The sequence below is a fragment of the Papaver somniferum genome, chromosome 1 (assembly GCF_003573695.1).
Source record: "Papaver somniferum cultivar HN1 chromosome 1, ASM357369v1, whole genome shotgun sequence".
NCBI classification, from domain to species: Eukaryota; Viridiplantae; Streptophyta; class Magnoliopsida; order Ranunculales; family Papaveraceae; genus Papaver; species Papaver somniferum.
In genome coordinates this window covers 11,732,582-11,754,852 of record NC_039358.1, presented here as the reverse complement: position 1 = coordinate 11,754,852, position 22,271 = coordinate 11,732,582, and the positions used below count along the sequence as shown (strand labels likewise).

The 22,271-nt window shown below is 36.6% G+C and overlaps 3 non-coding genes across 3 annotated transcripts; all 3 read left to right on the top strand.

Moving 5' to 3' along the window:
- Positions 1–9,507: 9,507 nt before the first annotated feature.
- Positions 9,508–9,628, top strand: LOC113341209. The gene has a single exon (XR_003355826.1). It is a non-coding gene; the product is annotated as a U5 spliceosomal RNA (small nuclear RNA).
- A 7,392-nt stretch (positions 9,629–17,020) lies between these two features.
- LOC113340965 lies at positions 17,021–17,218 on the top strand. The gene has a single exon (XR_003355698.1). It is a non-coding gene; the product is annotated as a U2 spliceosomal RNA (small nuclear RNA).
- Positions 17,219–21,259: 4,041 nt separating this feature from the next.
- LOC113341241 lies at positions 21,260–21,381 on the top strand. The gene has a single exon (XR_003355841.1). It is a non-coding gene; the product is annotated as a U5 spliceosomal RNA (small nuclear RNA).
- The last annotated feature ends 890 nt before the right edge of the window (positions 21,382–22,271 follow it).

Below are 22,271 nucleotides of genomic sequence, written 5' to 3'. Positions count from 1 at the left end.
CATTGGGTATTGGGTTGGATTTGATCCAGTCATTACCTTGTGCTGCGATGCATACTTGTTTTGTTTTCAAAATTAGTTCGGTCCTAATTGTTTGTTCTTCTCTTTCGCGAAAGAAAAGAAGATCGTCTGAAACTGTTTTTAGGTCTGGGAAGATGGATTTGATAGGAAAGAATTTTCAGAGATACTACTATTTGAATGAACTTTTTATAATCTTGAAAAAATTCCGTAACAGTTTCCGATTTTCCTAAATCCGTTTTATCAATGTATTGGATGAGGTATTCAACCACTTTCCCAAAAAAAAATGGCCTTTAAATAAGTTTTTAATCCTGATACTATCAAACTCATAAACAAATTGCAACATAATATGATATAGAACAACATAAAGAATTATTTTGGAAATACACCGAATAAAGAGACTCACTTAATTTGGAATGAAAGTGAGAAGTAAAAGATCACTTATTTAATTAATTGACTAACATTTATAGATAAAGTCCTTCTGAATGGTCAAGACAGATATAAAGACAACTTTAAATAACGAAAAGATCAAAAAGTCTAAAGGAACCGTTAAAAAAAAAACAACGACGAAACCGTTGTCTCACAGTTTTTGATGGTGGGGCTCTAAAATGGCCCCCTGTTAATCCCCTTCAGGGATATGGGATCCACCCTCATATAAGATGACGGTTTTTACCTTGTTTTTTCTCACGGTTCGTAGAGAACCACTGCGTAAAGATACACATAATCCAACAAAGCATACGAATCATGCAACGAAACATGGTCACCTCTCAAAATCCTTCAACCTTTCAAACAGCTGCAGGCCCTCAACATCTGAGATTCCATGCAAAATGCAATACGAAGGTGCATAAGATATTTAACTCATCTTTCTTTGCACATAAGTACCGGAGTGAAGAGAGACTAGGCTAGGCACAAAATTATCTACTCCTTCAAGTCTTCCAGCCCCACGAATCATCACTTTTCGATCAATTTTACGATTCACATCATAATAAACTAAGGAATCATCGCCCACTAGTAAAATCTGATCACTGCTCTTGAAGTCCCATATTAGGCTCAACGAAACGCTTCCGGTAACATTCTCTTGCGTAATGGTGAAACGTTTATTCCAAGATTCCTTGACTCCATATTCCTGTATCACCCATACATCAACACGCTCACCAAATTCTTTATAAAGTAAACAAAGCTACCCTCCTAAGACACCCAAGTTGTTATTATTATTAGGGATGCACATATCCTATCCTTAACCGTCATTTCTATCCTACCCGTTACTGTTTTATCCGTATCCTATCCTACCCGCCGTTTAGTGGGTAGGATGACGGTTACAGATTTTCTTACCCGATGTTAAATGGATAAGGTGACGAGTAAAGCTCGAAAATATCCTATCCTACCCACCTACCCTTCTAATATTAAAAAAACAAAGTAACTCTTGTATTGTTTTTTCTCCTGCCTATTTATTTGTTATTTTAAAACATATTAGGGGTATAATGGAACTGGTCTTTTCGTCTACCTATCTCTATTCTCTTCTTTCTTCTTCTTCCTCAAATCGAACAGAGTCACGGAAACCTATTTCTTTCCCAGAGCTAACCCTAGACCTTACTCTTCTCGAATTCATGTTCATTTTTCAAGGTCTCGGTTAAAACCCTTTACTCAGTTGGTTCATTTACACCCTAATAATCTAATTCCGGCAAATCGGATGGAGAAGTTATGAATTGACGTCCAATCTTAGGTAAGTCCATAATAATCACAAAATTATCATTTGTTTTTTGATAATTTGAATGGGTTTTTCTTTTTATACCTGAAGTATGTTGTATTGCTTGGTGGTTTCATTTGTATTTGAAGAAATTATCTGAAATCAGATGAGTAATATATCATTGCCATTATGAGAAATTAACATGCATGTTAACTGATTGATGAAATTTCTCATAAGAGTTGTATTGCTTGGTGGTTTCATTTTTATTAGTAACTGATTTTGAATTTTTTATGAAAAACCCTGTACTACTGAAATAGAACTTGGGAATTGGGATTTCTCTAATTTTTTGTTTATTTTGTGATTGATTTGTATTTCTTTTGCTTGGGTTTGTTTGCTTTGTTATATAGAATCATAATCCTAACTAGAGTAAGAAGTGATGGTTTTTAGATGTACTTCATCATATATTGTATGAGTGATTCACTTGAGTTGAGCTTGATACCTTCCACACCAGTTTGTTGGGTTGTAATAGTATTAAGCAGTAAATGATTGGTTCTGTTTTGTAAGTAAAGAAGGTTGATTAATTAATAATTCTCAAATCACAATTTGATATGTGCAAGTGCAATATATATACGAATGAATTATCAAGCAAAAAAGCGTGTACCTACATATTAGATTTACATTTGTTCTGAAGGTCAAACTTATTTTCATTCATGGGCAAGTCTCAATAGTTCATTACTCCACTAACCAAGTTAGTCATTATTGTTGATAGAACCGCCTTTAACAGTGACACCAAACAATTTTTGATCCGTTGATACTACTCTTCTTAGTATTTTTGTATTCACATTTTGGACTTTTGGTATGAATTTAGGTTTTGTAAGTGAGGACAAGACAAAGGGCTCTCTGCTTATTGCAACATGGAGGGCTAAACCAGTAAAGAACGAGAGTAAATGAACTTATCCTGCATCTGAATCTTTGTACAATTTCCTTTATATGCACTGTGTCAGGCTATGAGTATGAATAGACTGAGAGTAGCAGTGTAGCACTACCAATTAATTGAATGGAGAAATGGAGATAATATAATGTTCTGAAACTAGTAATTTTATCAAGGCACCATATTAAACTAGTATGATGGTTGTCATTGTTACTAGTCAAATGGAATATTACTTGCGAGTTACTGAGATGTTAAGCCACCAGATTAACAGCGGTGATCCCATTCACATGCACATTATAATTGTTGTTTGTGCAGGCTTAGTGTGAGCAAACATGGTTGAGATTACAAAAGGGATGTCAACGAGACCACCTCCTATTCCCTCTCAAGCTGCATCCCAATCAGTGCAACGAAGGTCCAGTTCCGTTGCATCTCCGCCACCTCCACCATCTTCTCAACCTGAGGTCAGAGAAAGTAGGAACAGGTATTTTATCAACCATTTTAGGGTTTTTTTTGTTTATATGCCTTAGCTCAAATTCAGAAATATCTAAAGGTTAGATCCATAACTCGAATTTCGACCATGAATATGATCAAGATAGAAACACTGCCAATTTAAAAACTATACATGATACATATATATACAAGTAACCGCCACTGCAAAAAAGACTGCACATGTATGTCGTCACGACTGCCTTATTAGTTATTACATGTTGTGTTTGGTGTTATCATTATAATTTTCTATAATATCTGTACAAGTGGTAGAACCTTCAAATTAACAGACACCATTGAGTTCTCAAGCCAACTATTGGTACAAGTTATAAACACTAACTATAGATGAGTTATCAAAATTCGAAGCTCTTGTAGGAAAGAGCTTACCATCAGGTTGTGCAATTCTTCAATTGTTTCCATGGTAGAAGGGTTCAAAACAGAAAACATTTTAGTGCATCTGAGTTATAAAGACTTGCTTGGGTTTCTGTGGTTGAGTTATGGATCTTTCTTAAATAATATCTGGCGAACCTTTGGATTTGCAGTGCATTAAGCTCTCCCTTCTTGAATTGATGAATGGAATTATGGTTCTGATTGACCAAAGACAGTAATTCAGTAGCTCTCTAATTTAGAGACAAATCTGTTACAGTAATTAATAAAATTATTCTCTAGTCTACAAAATTGTAAAAAAAATGAAAATGATTCTTAGCTCCTATGCATTAGTTGGATTTTATTCTTATTTTCTGTGTTTCTACGGGTATTTTATGAAACCACTGTTGGGTTCTCTGCTTCTACCTATGTCATTTCGCATACATTTTTGGACGAAATTAGTGATGTCTGTGGAGATTTAAATGATTGGCAAAAACCTCATGATGATCCTTACTTAAGCCATATGGGTGAGAAGATGTTACTTAAATACTACAAGTATTGGGATGAGTATGAAGACATGAATCCTTTATTGTTGTGCTTTTTCATCCAAGAGAAAAAGAACGTGGATTGCAAGTAATATTAGAAGACTTGATCGTGCATGATATTCCTTCGATGAAACAAAGGATGGTAAAAGATTGGTTAGATAAAGTGAAAGATGATTTTAATGAATTATTTACAGCTTATAAGGTAGAATATACAGGTGTAGGAAGTGTGTTAGCCTCGCCAGAGTTTGTAGGTGAAAGTGGCGGTAGTCCTAGTCAAGAGAGTTCTAGTTCTACGTTACATAGAAAGAGAAAACATAAAGCACATAGAGAAGAACGTAAAACCGAGCTGTCTACAATGGAGGATTTTGACAAATCAGAGGTGGAAAGATATTTATCGGAGCAGATTTACTCACCATCAAAAAACAAGAAACAAGGTTCAAAGTTTGATATATTGACTTGGTGGAAAAGCAATGCTGCAAGATTTGATATTTTGTCACTCATAGCAAGAGATATTTGATGTTGAATAAGGTGAACCTATCCTAATGGACTGAGATACCGGTATGACTAATATCAACACAGCTGGCATATACAAGGGAACCAGCGGGTGATAATCCTAACTCTAGGTCAACACAACTGGCATATACAAGGGCTCCAGTGGTCGACTTTATTGAATTTATTCCGGTTGGTCTGATGGTCTGGTCTCATTTTTTTTTTTTTGTATCTCAATCACTCTATTTCACCCAATCACTTATAAGAAAATAAAAACAGAAGGTGAAAAGGATTCAACGAGATATGGCGAAACTACCATGTTTTTTTTTTAAAAAATTCTAACACCTGAGCTCTGTGCTTTTATGAATATACTCTTTAGATGTTTCCATCTAATCAGATTGGTTCCTCAACTCCTATAACCAAGATGCTTCCATCCACTTAGATTGGTTAGTGCCATCCTTAATAAACATAAATTTATAGGCTCTCGAGTTTATTTATTGCAACTAAAAAGTTTATCCCATACCCCCAAACTTAAATCTAACATTGTCCTCAATGTTCTAAAGATGAAATTAAAAGCATATGAACAAGGAGAAACTGTTATCATTTGAAGCAAAAGAGTTAAGGAAATATATTACTGTATTGCATGAGATTGGGTTACCTCCCAAGAAGTGCTAAGTTTAAAGTCTTCAGCCAGACATCAGAAGGAATTAGTCACCTCATAGAATCATATAGACACCTCATAGAATCATATAGAAGTAATTAGAAGTAACTTAATAATTCTCTCCATTTTTATCAACAAAATTGGCAAAGGTGAAAAATATGGATAATCATGAGTTAATCATTGGAGTTTCAAGACTAGAGAACACATACCAACCTTTAGTTTAGACGATTTCAACCAATAAATCTTAGTTTGCCTCAAGGATACATAAGGTGAAAGCATCTCCTACAATTCCACATCCACACTCCCCGCATAGATATTACCATTAAGCAAAAGTTCAAAAGAACTCTCCCCCATTTATGTCATTCCCGAAAAAAACTACAATGCGACCAAACAAACAAAATAAATTTATATCCAATATTTTTCACTCTTCTCGCCAGTTACGATCAAAAAAGTTAAAAATAACGATCTTAATGTTAGAGCCACTAAGATACAATAATTTTATGAGAAAAATCATCCACAAACTATTCTCTATGCCAGTTATGAACAAGAGAATAATTAGTGTGATATGACTCAACATAAGGATTATAACTTCTCTAGTCATGTATGAACGCAAAATTAAAGTTCATTTGGATCTAGTACTTTGAATCATTTAGATCCACAAGATTTTGGGAAAATTATTTGTTTATTTTGGTAGACATTCAAAGTAGTCGAAATCGTTCTCAGTCCTACTCGGTTGGACGTATGTGGCAAAATACGAGGATGACTTGTGGCTAGGTTTCACAGGTTCTCAACACCCAAATGCTACAACCAACTTGACAATGGCAACTGTGTTCCACAGCACAATTTCAGCCAACTCGCACTTAGCTAATACTTCAACTTCTTGACTAATTCTTTATTCATCCCATACTAAATAGAGGTTCTGCTCACAGATCTTTCAAGTCTTTCAATCAAATGCACACACTCCACTTGATGCATAAACAATAAGCCAACCAAAGGGAAATATGCACCAATAGAACTTTTCTTTAAATCGGGCCTTAGCCTTTTATTTATTGCACACTTAGGGTTACATACTCTTCTTGTTCCGGATTACCCAATCCCTTCACAAGATCAGGCTTATATAGCCTTACAAAAGCTATGTACAAGTAACTGCAAGCAGTTACATATTTACTTTATGCCAGGCAGTTAGCCAACTGTGCCAACTGACGCCACTACACTCTAAAGCTCGCCAAACAAGTCCTAGACTTTAGAAATACATAAAGTAAAGCAACTTCCGTGTAACCAACTCGAAACCGTCAAGGCCATGTTCCTTGCACATGTCATCCAGCCTTGGTTGCATGATGATTGTGTCTGCCAGTCGTGCCATCACTGCTGAGCATCATTCTACCAATGATGTAAGTGTGTTAATGCAAGTCTTACCTGCATGCCTGTACGCCTCATGCATACAAATTACATGCCAAACTCTTTTGGCATCTCTTGATGTTAATCTCGCATCTTTAGCCATATCCAAATCCTGTTTGGCACATGTCACTTCTCAAGCTGTAACTCAGACATGTCACTCCGCATGTCTGACTTTGGCCAAGCCACTGATAATGCACCTTCAGTTGAGCATTTTCACTTGGCCACTTGAAAACCACGTCATACTAGGGGTGAAAGTCCAATCAAGATCGGATATAACTGGTTTTCCACTTCAACCTACAACAAGTTGCATGAAACTCTCAACTTTGATCACTAACTTACTAAAGTCATAAGAGAAGACTTTTTCTTTTGTATGCTCGGTTCACTAGGTTCTATACCACTTTAACTTATAGAAAAATCACTTTGGTGCGCCCCGTCAGATTGTTCTCTGCCACTCGGTAACATTCAGTCCCCCGCCCGTTCAAGTTGTTGAAAGGGAGAATAACAAAAATTAATATGAAGGATCAAAAGATTTTATTTGCCGCCATTCTCTTTCTTTGTGCATCAAGTTCAACGACTTCTTGCTTTTGGTGAATGCTTGGCCTGAACAGTGAACCACAAGCCTATTAGGAAGGGACCCACTAAATAAGGATCCAAAATTACCAGACGCTAAAACCTTTGTTATAGATCGATTCTCCATTGGACGCCTTGCTACGGATCTTGGTCCTCCGCTGTGAAAGTAGTTCTAGCAAAAATGGTTGAAAAGTCCACTATTTGAAAGAGAGTAAAACGACCCGAAATCCCAGGAGAGCTTGGAGCGAGGAGCAATAATTTTGGACTTATAAATCGCCAAAATCGGTCTAATACTTGGAATATGTTTATTATAGACTTATATATTTCTTTTCATAAGTCATGACTTGTACCTAATTAAAATTAAAATTTTAACTCTATCATGTAATTAAGTGTGTTATATTATTATATTGAATGTTTTTATCTTGTATTTAGAGGTTTTTCTATTTGATAACTCCCATCTGAGGAGTTACAAAAAATTTCTTTTCTGATTTTAGTGCATGCAAGGCCAACTCGGAAAAATCATTGACTCGTTTTGCTCAAGAATCAGTCCAAACTGGCAAAATTGTCCGCCTTAACTGCTAAAAATCAGAAATGGTTTGGAATCCAAAATCACCTCGGTCATATAGCCTGTAGCGATTACTCGGCGAGTAATCGGCCTTGGAGAGCGATTTTGACTACACTGAGTAACATCTCTTATTAAAGAAGAAGAAAATCAGAATAAAAGGGAGGAATCGATTCCAGATTATACCATCATCCTTCCCTATAATATTTGCAAAATCAGATATCTTTGCAGTTTATAGATCTTTCTGTTCGCATATTACTTTTAATTGATATCTTCATTTGTATTAGGGTTTTGATTATTTTGTACTTTGATGCTTTTGTTATTCTTGTAAGTGATCATTTAATTATGATTTTGATTTGAACAAATTAAAATTTGTTGATCGACAAAAATAAAAATAAATATAAAAAAAATAGTGTACCACACTATGACTTGGGCTTAGTCCTATGAGCTAGATTGAACTGCTAGATTAGCCAAAAATCGTTGCAGTTCAAAAAAAAAGTATTGTCTATTTGTTAACACTAGTTCTCTCTCCTAACATTTGCTCGCATGTGAACTAGCAGCGAGATAGTTGTGCTGAATGGTTCAGCGCCACAAAAATCTCCTTTTCGCAAAATGGTTCAGCATATCTAAATTTATTTTTTGATCTGACGGTTGAGATTGGTTGCGCTGAACCATTCAGCTGGGCGCTGTTTGATTCTATGACTAACAGGACTTTGGAGGTTATGCTAGATGACATGGACTCCTAATCTAGCTGCGTACCACAAGACTTCGCCTTATAACACGAGACTAGTCACACAATTCCAAGTCTCCAAGTAAAAGAGAGGAGCCACTGTTCTCTTCACTTTCCTCTCTGAGTTCGTGAAGGTCCTGTGAATACTGAGCCTGATAGCTAAAAAGATCATAATCCAGAGTTTTAGCTAATATTTTTTGTTCATCTCTTAAACCCTAACCCTTCTCTCTCTGCATCTATGTGATTCAAGCATGTTTTATCTAATTCTAACCCTAATTAATTCATTTTCAATTATGGAAAGAACCCATATCTCAGGTGGAAATGGTGTCAAGAAGTATCATAAAATTAAACAAGGTATTATTGACTTGTATAATTCATTCATTGCTAAAGAAAACACAGAAAACCAAGATAAAATTTCTTCTAAAGATTCAGCTAAAGAAAAGGTATGTCAAGTTCATTCCGTACCCTCCATGTCTCAATCTGAAAAAAACATTGTAGTTAAGATGAATTCAGAAAGTAATAGTAGTGGAATCTGTATAGAAGGAAAGAAAGAAGAAAAACCACTCAAGATTGTTTTGAAATTTAATCAATTTCTCCAATCTTGCTAAAATGAGCAGTTGGGATGGTTTTTTTAGACGGTAAACGACTCACAAGATTGTTTTGGTTATCATGAGTCTAATCGGGGAAATTGGGAGAATCTCCACCCTCAGATAGTAGTAATAGCATAGGAATGGAGTGGGGGGAAATAAATGATGGGTTCCATTGCTTTGGGCCTTCAGATATCTTTTGACAAAAGAATGGCGAGTTATATACACTGGGTTGGGTTATATAGTGGCCAAACAACTTGATCTTTTTTGCTGAGGCTAGGCTGGTAATGCCTCGATTCTAGGTATGTCTTCTGTTGTACTCTTAGATTTTTATATATCTGTAGTTTTTTTCTATAACATGGATGTTTGAAGTATGCTAGTCATCAGTAGTATGGATTAGTCCCACCCGGTTTAGGAAGCAAAACTGTACTCAAAATGCGTTGTACATAACCAGCAGTCCACTCAACTGAACGATTCACGCAGCCGTGCGGTAAGCTCAAAGCGAATTATTCTTTCTCCTTTTACTAAAGAATACCGTGTGCTTGCCGTGAATAAGCGGCATACCCCCTATTTTTGGAGGGTTTCTCTTTTCTAAGAGGAACCCAACAATTCTCAAATCCATCTTTTCTTTCCCCATGCTTATTGCTCTTACCAGTAAACCATCCTTGGGACATCAGGGCATGCAGTTTGGAGTAAATTGTTTTGTTGCAGTCACTGAGTAAATTGTTCTGTTGCAGTCACTACAAGAAAAACTGGATTAAGCAACCTTTCTAACCCTTAGAGCGACTTAATTTGGCTCTCGCTCTTAAGTTGCAAAAGGTGAGATCTCTATAGGTCTAGAGCAGCTAGGCAATTGCTTTAATAATCAACCAACTATCATGTAGAATCTCCTTTGTTCATTGCTTCATAGCTAGACCGACTCACCTAGAGCAAGCAGAATAATCATCGCTTCATAGCTAGACCGACTAACCTAGAGCAAGCAAATTAATCATCGCTTCATAGCTAGACCGACCTGCTTAGAACAAGAAAAATAACCATCGCTTTAGAGTTAGACCAACCATACTTGAGCAAGTGAAACGCCGATCGCTTCATAGATAGACCAACCAAAACTAGAGAGTGAAATACTGATCGCTTCTTAGCTAGACCAAGTACCCTTTGAGCAATTAAAATAAATTCTGATTGCTTTATAGCTAGACCAAGCAACCCAAGAGCATTTAAAATACCTATACATGGCCTGAAGTTGGTTGCTTAAACCAAATTTTTGTACTCCTGGTTTAGAAATCCGAAAATTAATTACATTTAAAAATTAATACTGAAGGTAATTACTAATTAAGATTTCATAATCATAATTATCCACTTCCAATTAATTAAAACCATTCCTTAATTACACGTGGTATCAGTATCCCCACCCAAGCAAATTAACTTGTTACAAAAAAACAAAAACCATCGAGTTAACCAAATTGTTTGCAAACCATCCCCGAAAAGAACAAGAACCATACAGGTCCATACAGGTCCACACAAAAAAGTAACAAAAGGAGCCAGTGAAGGCAATGGACCTGTATGTTCACCAAAATAAAACTGCACATTCAACATTCATCATATTCATCCTCCCCTCACAATTCATTCTCCTAATTATCATTAGCACATCCATCTGCCTGCAAATCATCATCGTCCCCAACATAATTGTTCTCATCTTCTTGCAAATCATCATCGTCCCTAGCATAGCCATTTTCATCTTCTTGCACATCATCCCAAGTAAATCGATCATCAACTTCATGTTCACCTTCATTTTGGGACTCATCTTCTGAATCATCTGGCAAAGGTTGACAACCAAGCGTCTGCAAAACATCATTCAAGTACTCTCTGAGATTACGCTCCCTCTTTTGAAGCTTTGAGATTTCTTTGTCTTGCTTCGCAACTTTCTTCTTTTCAGAGTCCAACTGTTCTTGGAGAGCAACCATTTGTGCTTCATTTTTCTCATATAAACTGAAGCGGGCAGCAACTTTTGACTTACGAGTACGCTTAGCCCCTATACGACGTGGATCAACAACCATTGCATATATTTCCTCAGGTGTGTAGTTGACTTCTCCTCGGCGAACCTGCTCACTGATCTGGTTCATCTCTTTCTGCATACAAGTTGTAAAAAAAAGCAACTAAATCAAAATTCAAGATTATGTAGCTACTATGAAGAAAATGAAGAAAAGACAACAAAACAAAACTACAGTAATAGAATAAGCAGAATTTTCATTCAAAATGCAGTAACTAGAGTAAAAAAACAAAAGATAAATTGATCAAATACTGCCCTAAATTAGGTTTCCATGTATCATCGAAGAACCCAAAATCTGGAAACAAAAAATAGTTCATAACAAATCATAGTTTGACAACACAAAAGCATGCAGGCATTTAAAACATCAACGAAAAAAAGAATTAATGGATCCTGAAAATGGAAAACTACGCGCAATAATCATATCTTCCCGAGTTGCTCAAAAGTTTGTTATCATACAAACAGGTTGAAAATGTTACTGAAAGTTTGTGCGTCCATCATTCCTATACAAATTTAAATTTCCTAGAAGATATGCATGAGACAATTCTAAGGGGTAAGAGTCAGTGCCCAAATAAGAACTTAATAGGGGAAAGAAACAAACATGAAAACCTTCAGATAAGAGAGGTTAGAAATGAAAGGAGCAGCTGATTATTTCGAAAAAGAAAATAGCCAGTATCATCTTTCTATATACTTTTCCCATTAAGCTGAAATCTCAAGAAATTGAAATGAATCTTACCCCGATGCTTCTGATAACCCATAAACTAATTGCCATCAATAATCCAACTCCACTTTTATTGAATGCTAAAGATTCCTCAAAGATAATCCCTGCATATCCTAATCCGAATACCAATGCCATGGCTATGTCCTGTACCATGATACAACTTCCAGTTAAACCAGTGTCAGCAAGTTCTTTTGCATGTCTAGGCACTTCAATGGAGATAAACAACGAACAGTATTAAAGAGAAACTTAACCTATATGGCTATATGCAATGGTTCTACTCATAAGCAATCAAAGAAAGCACAATTTAAATGACGATTCAGGCAAACAAAACATGGGGATGGACCTGATTGGCAACAACCCATGAGTGATTAATTGCCACAGCCCCAGTCGCAGCTGCTCCAACAATTGCAAACGCTTTCAAGAAATCAGTCTTTGGCTGGTAGCTCGCTTCAAAATCTTGGGAGCTCACATCATCAACTGAACATAATGGATAACATGTCCTTGACCTCTGCATCAATTCCTACAGAAAATGCAACTATCAATCAACTGAACAGTACGAATCATATATCCACAAATAGGGAAATGCTTGTGCAGATATTTTAGCAAATGGGGTTCATTGCAGGTAGTTTGAACCACCTAGTATGATCCAAAAATGTAATGAAGGTGGACACAAATGTCCTACCTACATATAGATTAGCTTTTGATTGTCGAGAATATTCATCTCCTCAACTACCATCTGAAATTTCAATGAAAACGAGTTTCTTGAGAAAACATTCAACAAGGCCATTTCCAAAAAAGAAAGATAATACTCGGTAAAAAGAATTACCTGAACTCCATCAATTTCACATCGATCTCCAACATCAAATGGGTGCATGACAAACAAAAATATGATTGATTCGAACATCGTCTTGCAAGTATTACCAAATAGAACTAATTTGCCTTGTTCCTGCAATTAACCACTTGCATAAATTAGCAAACCAACACAAGGTAATTGAGAAAATGTAAGAAGTCAAGTGACTTAAATTTCAACTCGCCAGAATTGCAATAACACTTCTACCTTGCAGAGAATAGTGAAAGGGATCACCTCGCCAAGACTTTGTGATAATCCCGTTCTAGCTCATCCCAATGTAAACACTATGAAAGAAACAAAAATGAATAAGTGACTACGAATGAAAGACTAAACCATATTCAATTCACCAAAACTTTAACAACTTTACCCTCATCTCCCATGCTAACAATACAGAGAAAGACCTACTATAATCAACCATATTATCAAAGGCTACTATAATCCAACTATATTATCAAAGAACTTCCTTCAAGTTACTGAATGAATCACACTATAAATCACTTCAAAATAATTATTTCTCAGAGGAATATTAACAAACACATAATAAGCATGGAACAAAATGTTTATCAAACAATCAAAATGAGATGCTTAAAGCCTCAGACAAGTATTACCAAACAAAAAACCCCTCTAAAATCCTAATTACATCTGAAACTACATTTTCATAATATGGGATCCCATAAAAATCCGCACAATCAGAGAAAAAAAATCCCTAAAAACATTGATTTCTTTAGTTTCTTAAGCATTTTACTTTCATGATCTTTGTAAGACCGAACTTCAGTGTTCGTATGGCCACGAAAACAAAATTATAAACATTAGAAATGATGGGGTTTAACTGTAATTCACCATCCATCTTGATTTCAATTCCTTCTTTTCTGTAATCAATTCCATCAACAGTTCAGTTAAAATCTTCATCTCCAATTTCTTGTTCAAACCCTAACTGTAATTCACCATCCATCTTGATTTCTAGCAGCAGCAACACCAATTCCACAAATCGAACCCATGATTAAGAAACTTTAATCAGAGATGGAAGAGATAACGAATTTTCTGTTATTTATTCGATGTTCAGGGATGGAGAGATATGATTCTTATGGCTAGGTTAGATGTTGAATGAAAAATTGAAAGGGGTTCTGAGATTGAATCGGTGAAAGAAGAAATCAGTAGCAGATTACGAATTGAAATCGGGGTTCGTTTGATTTAGGGTTTGTAGAAGGTGGATCTGAGGTATTCAATTGATGAGTTTCTGTGACTGAGGTTGTGATGATTTTCACCAGAAATTTCAGATGAGAATTAAGATGGGTCGATTCTATCAAGAAATGGAGATGAATAAGAGGGATTGAGAGAAGAGCAGCGGTGGTGATGCAGCGCCGACGGTGTGCTTCGGAGGAGAGGAAGAAAGAAACAGAGAACCAAAAGGAATTAGAGTTCGAGTAGTTGATGATACAACCAAAATGAAAACTAAAATTATCGACGGACCACATTTCGTTTGATCCACTCATACGGATCAAGAAAAATATCTTGACGGTTGATATTATATTTGGGATGTTCATGCGGATTGATAAGTAAGTCTTTTTCTGTTTGTGCTAATACGAACTCATGTATCCGGTTTTTTTATCAACATTTGACACGAAAAAAAATCCAAAAAAAATATTAATAAATTTAGGACATTGTTATCGACATTATGATATAAAAAAATCCAAAAAATACATAAGAATGAATCGGGAAAATGAAAAATGAAATCGATAATTGGTGTGTTTCTTTGTGTTTTTGTGCTTTCTTTGTGTGTTTCCGGTTTGAATTTCGACTAGCCGCATAGGTCATGAAGTAATTTCTACTAGTCATATAGGTCATGAAGTAATTTCTACTATTCATTATAGATAAATATGAAGATCAGTATGGATTTGAACTTCAAATTTGGTATAACGGCATAGAAACTATGAACCACGAAGCTCCGGGAGGGTTATGGCTTCAAACTTAGCATGATACATCAAATCACAAAGAAGTTTCGATCTCCGAGCAAGTTTCTTTCTCTAAGATGACGAATTTGTGTGTGTGAACTAAAACTACTTCATGACCTGTGTGACTACTCTAAATTATTTCATGACCTATGTGACTAGTCGAAATTCAATCCGAAAACACAAAGAGAAAGCACAAATGCACGAAGATAAAGCACAAAGAAAACACACTTTCTTATGATACCCTCTCCAAGATAGAAGGTGAATTAAGATGCACTTGAACTAATCTTAAGATACTATCTCCAAGATTTCTTGGACTAGTTAAGTTCATATTTAGTACATGCATTTGACGACTTTTCTTATGTGGACATAAATGGGATGTCCCTATAACCCTTCGTCCCTCCAAAAAATGCGCACGCAAATCGGCTAAATGTGCAAAAACGTCGATCGACATTATTTGGGCACAAAATAGAAGTGTAAAATTTAAATTTGATTGAATATCATATTTTGTCAAATTTAGATTATTCGCGGGTCCAATTTCTTCAATTTTAATTGAATTCATATTAATTTTAGGGTTCTCATTTCAATGAATTCATATTAATAGTAGTCCACTTCCGGCCAGGTTTCGAGCTTGGAGCCACTTTCATTCTCGAAGTCGACAGAAATGGGTTTGTTTAAGGTTTCAGAGAATATTTCGATGGAATCTTACTTGTAAATGGGTGGATTCATTGTTCTTATGAAGTCTCTGACTTATAGTAGTCCACTCCCAGCTAGGTTTCGAACTCGGAGCCACTTTCGTTCTCGAAGTCGCCGGAAAAGGATTCGTCTAAGGTTTCAGAGAATATTTTGATTGAGTCTTACTTGTAAATAGGTGGATTCATCGTTCTTACGAAGTTTCTGACTTATATTAGTCCACTACCGGCCAGGTTTCGAACTCGGAACCACTTTCTTTCTTGAAATCGCCAGAAAAGGGTTTTTCTAAGGTTTCAAAGAATATTTTGATGAAATCTTACTTGTAAATGGGTAGATTCATCGTTCTTACGAAGTCTCTGGCTTATAGTAGTTCACTCCCGGCTAGGTTTCGAACTCGGAGCCACTTTCGTTCTCGAAGTCGCCGGAATATGATTTGTTTAAGGTTTCAGAGAATATTTCGACGGAATCTTACTTGTAAATGGGTTTATTCATCATTCTTACGAAGTTTCTGACTTATAGTAGTCCACTCCCGCCCAGGTTTCGAACTCGGAGCCACTTTCTTTCTCGAAGTCGCCAGAAAAGGGTTTGCCTAAGGTTACGAAAATACAAACCATTACTTTACTTATATTTCATTCGGCCAACCACTACGGAATATTGGGGTATTATAAAGTCAGTTCTAGCAACTTATACTAGACTGAAATCCAAAGGGAACTTCTTAAGTTCATTAGATCTAACATTGCTCCAAATTATAGAACCAAACAAAAAGCTTTCATTACTAGTCGCGGAAACAAAAAGCTATTTGGTTTCCCCATGACTCTGACACCTGCCAGATACTCAGCAGAGGGTGTATAAAGTATAAAATGTTGAGCCATGGCAATAATATGACGCTGTTCGCCACACCAATTGAAGGTTAATCGAGATTGTAAGTGGCAGTTGGTGGGTTCTTGCAAGTGGTTGGTTTTGTAGTGAGATTCCAGATTGGTGCAAGGGTGGCATACCACAAGAACATATGAAGTTGATTACGTTGTTGGAGCTGAAGTCATAGATAGGATCTAGTGCTGCTTGAGAATTTATGCGTCCAGATTTATAAGTCGAATGATGTCATGGGAGAACTAATTGGATCTTTTACTGCTGGTCTCCAAGTACTATGCATCACAATACCTATAAAAACAATAAGCGATGTTGGATCTATTGCTTTTTTATCAAAGCCGCGACCCCGGAATGTGTAGAAAGGCCATGGATATACCTAGAGCAATGTAATACATTTAACAGATTCCTCTGCATCAACTGCTAATGGGGAGCATGCTGCCAAAATGCCAACACCAGGTGTCGTGATAACTGGCTGGAAAAAAGAACTAGCGTGCAAGTTGAGGATGTAGGTGGATAGGGAATCATTGATATATGGGGTCCTGTTTACTGGGACTCGGAACTTTGAATACCAATCGATGATTCGATCTCAGTAATATTCCCTAGTAATTAAATCAGTAATCGTTCATATTTGTGTAAAGTAGAAAACCTTCTGAGCTTTGTATGTTTGTTAAACGGCACCCACCTGCACAGAATTCCAATTCTACTCTAAACTCGTACCCATACAATGCCCAAGGACTCGCCTCAGTTCAGATATGTCCCAGTTATACGACAGGGTGAGCTTATAATATAGTCCCATACAAACTAGTCTAGAGCAGAGGAATTGAAACAAGACGGTATAAAAAGAGAAGTCGACTACTAGAAGAAGCATACCTTTCTCGGCTTTTTGGCTAAGATCAAGTGTAGTATCTGTTCTTATCAGTTTAATATTTGATATGTGAGCCATTGGCTCACACGATATTAAATTAATTTTTTTCATGGGGGAGTTCCCATCACAGTAGCTTGCTGCTGGGGTTCTCGAGTGTCGCCTTTACGTTGCACTACTGCAAAGGCCTGGCACACCCCCACCAAAACTAAGAAAAACATTTTGATCAGTTTCAGCTAATTCTTGGTGAGTGCCCTTACAGCCGCCCTTGTTTCCTCACCAATTCTTTCAAGGATTCCCTGATCCCCTCGCGGATATGCCGTTCTCAGAAGTTCTTCATGTAGTGCCATCCTTAATAAACATATTTTATAGGCTCTCGAGTTTATTTATTACAACTAAAAAGTTTATCCCATACCCCCAAACTTAAATCTAACATTGTTCTCAATGTTCTAAAGATGAAATTAAAAGCATATGAACAAGGAGAAACTGTTATCATTTGAAGCAAAATAGTTAAGGAAATATATTACCGTATTGCATGAGATTTGGTTACCTCCCAAGAAGTGCTAAGTTTAAAGTCTTCAGCCAGACATCAGAAGGAATTAGTCACCTCATAGAATCATATAGTCACCTCATAGAATCATATAGAAGTAACTAGAAGTAACTTAATAATTCTATCCATTTTTATCAACAAAATTGGGAAAGGTGAAAAATATGGATAATCATGAGTTAATCAAAGGAGTTTCAAGACTAGAGAACACATACCAACCTTTAGTTTAGAAGCTTTCAACCAATAAATCTTAGTTTTCCTCAAGGAGACATAAGGTGAAAACATCTCCTACAATTCCACATCCGCACTCCCACATAGATATTACCATTAAGCAAAAGTTCAAAAGAACTCTCCCCCATTTATGTCATTCCCGAAAAAAACTACAATGCGACCAAACAAACAAAATAAATTTATATCCAATATTTTTCACTCTTCTCGCCAGTTACGATCAAAAAAGTTAAAAATAACGATCTTAATGTTAGAGTCACTAAGATACAATAATTTTATGAGAAAAATCATCCACAAACTATTCTCTATGCCAGTTATGAACAAGAGAATAATTAGTGTGATATGACTCAACATAAGGATTATAACTTCTCTAGTCATGTATGAACGCAAAATTAAAGTTCATTTGGATCTATTACTTTGAATCATTTAGATCCACAAGATTTTGGGCAAGTTATTCGTTTATTTTGGTAGCAATTCAAAGTAGTCGAAATCGTTCTCAGTCCTACTCGGTTGGACGTATGTGGAAAAATACGAGGATGACTTGTGGCTAGGTTTCACAGGTTCGCAACACCCAAATGCTACAACCAACTTGACAATGGCAATTGTGTTCCACAACACAATTTCAGCCAACTCGCACTTAGCTAATACTTCAACTTCTTGACTAATTATTTATTCATCCCATACTAAATAGAGGTTCTGCTCACAGATCTTTCAAGTCTTTCAATCAAATGCACACACTCCACTTGATGCATAAACAATAAGCCAACCAAAGGGAAATATGCACCAATAGAACTTTTCTTTAAATCGGGCCTTAGCCTTTTATTTATTGCACACTTAGGGTTACATACTCTTCTTGTTTCGGATTACCCAATCCCTTCACAAGATCAGGCTTATATAGCCTTACAAAAGCTATGTACAAGTAACTGCAAGCAGTTATAGATTTACTTTATGCCAGGCAGTTAGCCAACTGTGCCAACTGACGCCACTACAATCTAAAGCTCGCCAAACAAGTCCTAGACTTTAGAAATACATAAAGTAAAGCAACTTCCGTGTAACCAACTCGAAACCGTCAAGGCCATGTTCCTGGCACATGTCATCCAGCCTTGGTTGCATGATGATTGCGTCTGCCAGTCGTGCCATCACTGCTGAGCATCATTCTACCAATGATGTAAGTGTGCTAATGCAAGTCTTACCTGCATGCCTGTACGCCTCGTGCATACAAATTACATGTCAAACTCTTTTGGGATCTCTTGATGTTAATCTCGCATCTTTGTCCATATCCAAACCCTGTTTGGCACATGCCACTTCTCAAGATGCGACTCAGACATGTCACTCTGCATGTCTGACTTTGGCCAAGCCACTGATAATGCACCTTCATTTGAGCATTTTCACTTGGCCACTTGAAAACCACGTCATACTAAGGGTGAAAGGCCAATCAAGATCATATGTAACTGGTTTTCCACTTCAACCTACAACAAGTTGCATGAAACTCTCAACTTTGATCACTAACTTACTAAAGTCATAAGATAAAACTTTTTATTTTGTACGCTCGGTTCACTAGGTTCTATACCACTTTAACCTACAGAAAAATCACTTCGATGCGCCCCGTCAGATTGTTCTCTGCCACTCGGTAACATTCAGTCCCCCACCCGTTCAAGTTGCTGAAAGGGAGAATAACAAAAATTAATATGAAGGATCAAAAGATTTTATTTGCCGCCATTCTCTTTCTTTGTGCATCAAGTTCAAAGACTTCTTGCTTTTGGTGAATGCTTGGCCTGAACAGTGAACCACAAGCCTATTAGGAAGGGACCCACTAAATAAGGATCCAAGATTACCAGACGCCAAAACCTTTGCTATAGATCGATTCTCCATTGGACGCCTTGCTACGGATCTTGGTACTCCGCTGTGAAAGTAGTTCTAGCAAAAGGTTGAAAAGTCCACTATTTGAAAAAGAGTAAAAGGACCCGAAATCCCAGGAAAGCTTGGAGCGAGGAACAATAATTTTGGACTTATAAATCTCCAAAATCGGTCTAATACTTGGAATATGTTTACTATATACTTATATATTTCTTTTCATAAGTCATGACTTGTACCTAATTAAAATTTAAACTTTAACTCTATCATGTAATTAAGTGTGTTATATTATTATATTGAATGTTTTTATCTTGTATTTAGAGGTTTTTCTATTTGATAACTCTCATCTGAGGAGTTACAAAAAATTTCTTTTCTGATTTTAGTGCATGCAAGGCCAACTCGGAAAAATCATTGACTCGTTTTGCTCAAGAATCGGTCCAAACTGGCAAAATTGTCCGCCTTAACTGTTAAAAATCAGAAATGGTTTGGAATCAAAAATCACCTCGGTCATATAGCCTGTAGCGATTACTCGGCGAGTAATCGGCCTTGGAGAGCGATTTTGACTACACTGAGTAACATCTCTTATTAAAGAAGAAGAAAATCAGAATAAATGGGAGGAATCGATTCCAGATTATACCATCATCCTTCCCTATTATATTTGCAAAATCAGATATCTTTGCAGTTTATAGATATTTCTGTTCGCATATTACTTTTAATTGATATCTTCATTTGTATTAGGGTTTTGATTATTTTGTACTTTGATGCTTTTGTTATTCTTGTAAGTGATCATATAATTATGATTTTGATTTGAATAAATTAAAATTTGTTGATCGACAAAAATAAAAATAAAAATAAATAAAATAGTGTACAACACTATGGCTTGGGGTTAGTCCTATGAGCTAGATTGAACTGCTAGATTAGCCAAAAATCGTTGCAGTTCAAAAAAAAGGTATTGTCTATTTGTTAACACTAGTTCTCTCTGCTAACATTTGCTCGCATGTGAACTAGCAGAGAGATAGTTACGTTGAATGGTTCAGCGCCACAAAAATCTCCTTTTCGCAAAATGGTTCAGCATATCTAAATTTATTTTTTTATCTGACGGCTGAGATTGGTGGCGCTGAACCATTCAGCTGGGCGCTGTTTGATTCTATGACTAACAGGACTTTGGAGGTTATCCTAGATGACATGGACTCCTAATCTAGCTGCGTACCATAGGACTTCGCCTTATAACACGAGACTAGTCACACAATTCCAAGTCTCCAGGAAAAAGAGAGGAGCCACTGTTCTCTTCACTTTCCTCTCTGAGTTCGTGAAGGTCCTGTGAAGACTGAGCCTGATAGCTAAAAAGATCATAATCCAAAGTTTTAGCTAATATTTTTTGTTCATCTCTTAAACCCTAACCCTTCTCTCTCTGCATCTCTGTGATTCAAGCATGTTTTATCTAATTCTAACCCTAATTAATTCATTTTCAATTATGGAAAGAACCCATATCTCAGGTGGAAATGGTGTCAAGAAGAATCATAAAATTAAACAAGGTGTTATTGACTTGTATAATTCATTCATTTCTAAAGAAAACACAGAAACCCAGCAGTCCACTCAACTGAACGATTCACGCAGCCGTGCCGTAAGCTCAAAGCGAACTATTCTTTCGCCTTTTACTAAAGAATATCGTGTGCTTGCCGTGAATAAGCGGGCATACCCCCTATTTTTGGAGGGTTTCTCTTTTCTAAGAGGAACCCAACAATTCTCAAATCCAGCTTTTCCTTCCCCATGCTTATTGCTCTTACCAGTAAACCGTCCTTGGGATATCAGGGCATGCAGTTTGGAGTAAATTGTTCTGTTGCAGTGTATTACTACCAATTTAAATGATACTACCAGTTTAAATGATCTAGAGTATTTAGCTAAGATGTTTTTTTGGCCGTAGGCCCTGGTACCACAAGACCCAGGAGCAGTGCAATGACTACAAGGCCGGCTATTTATCAGCAACATATGCCTATTGTTCCCATTTAGCCACTGCGGTTATCCGGCAGTGTGAGGTTTTTAACGAGCATCGCTGCGGTCACCCAACATCAGCTTTTCGGATGGTCACTCATCCCTTCATTCCTCCCGTCCGAGCACGCATAACGGTAGAGTTTTCTGCTAATTTTGGATTTTGGAGCCAATTATGCTGAAAAAGCCTCGATGTTATAAAGTCAGTTCTAGCAACTTATACTAGACTGAAATCCAAAGGGAACTTCTTAAGTTCATTAGATCTAACATTGCTCCAAATTATAGAACCAAACAAAAAGCTTTCATTACTAGTCGCGGAAACAAAAAGCTATTTGGTTTCCCCATGACTCTGACACCTGCCAGATACTCAGCAGAAGGTGTATAAAGTATAAAATGTTGAGCCATGGCAATAATATGACGCTGTTCGCCACACCAATTTAAGGTTAATCGAGATTGTAAGTGGCAGTTGGTGGGTTCTTGCAAGTGGTTGGTTTTGTAGTGAGATTCCAGATTGGTGCAAGGGTGGCATACCACAAGAACATATGAAGTTGATTACGTTGTTGGAGCTGAAGTCATAGATAGGATCTAGTGCTGCTTGAGAATTTATGCGTCCAGATTTATAAGTCGAATGATGTCA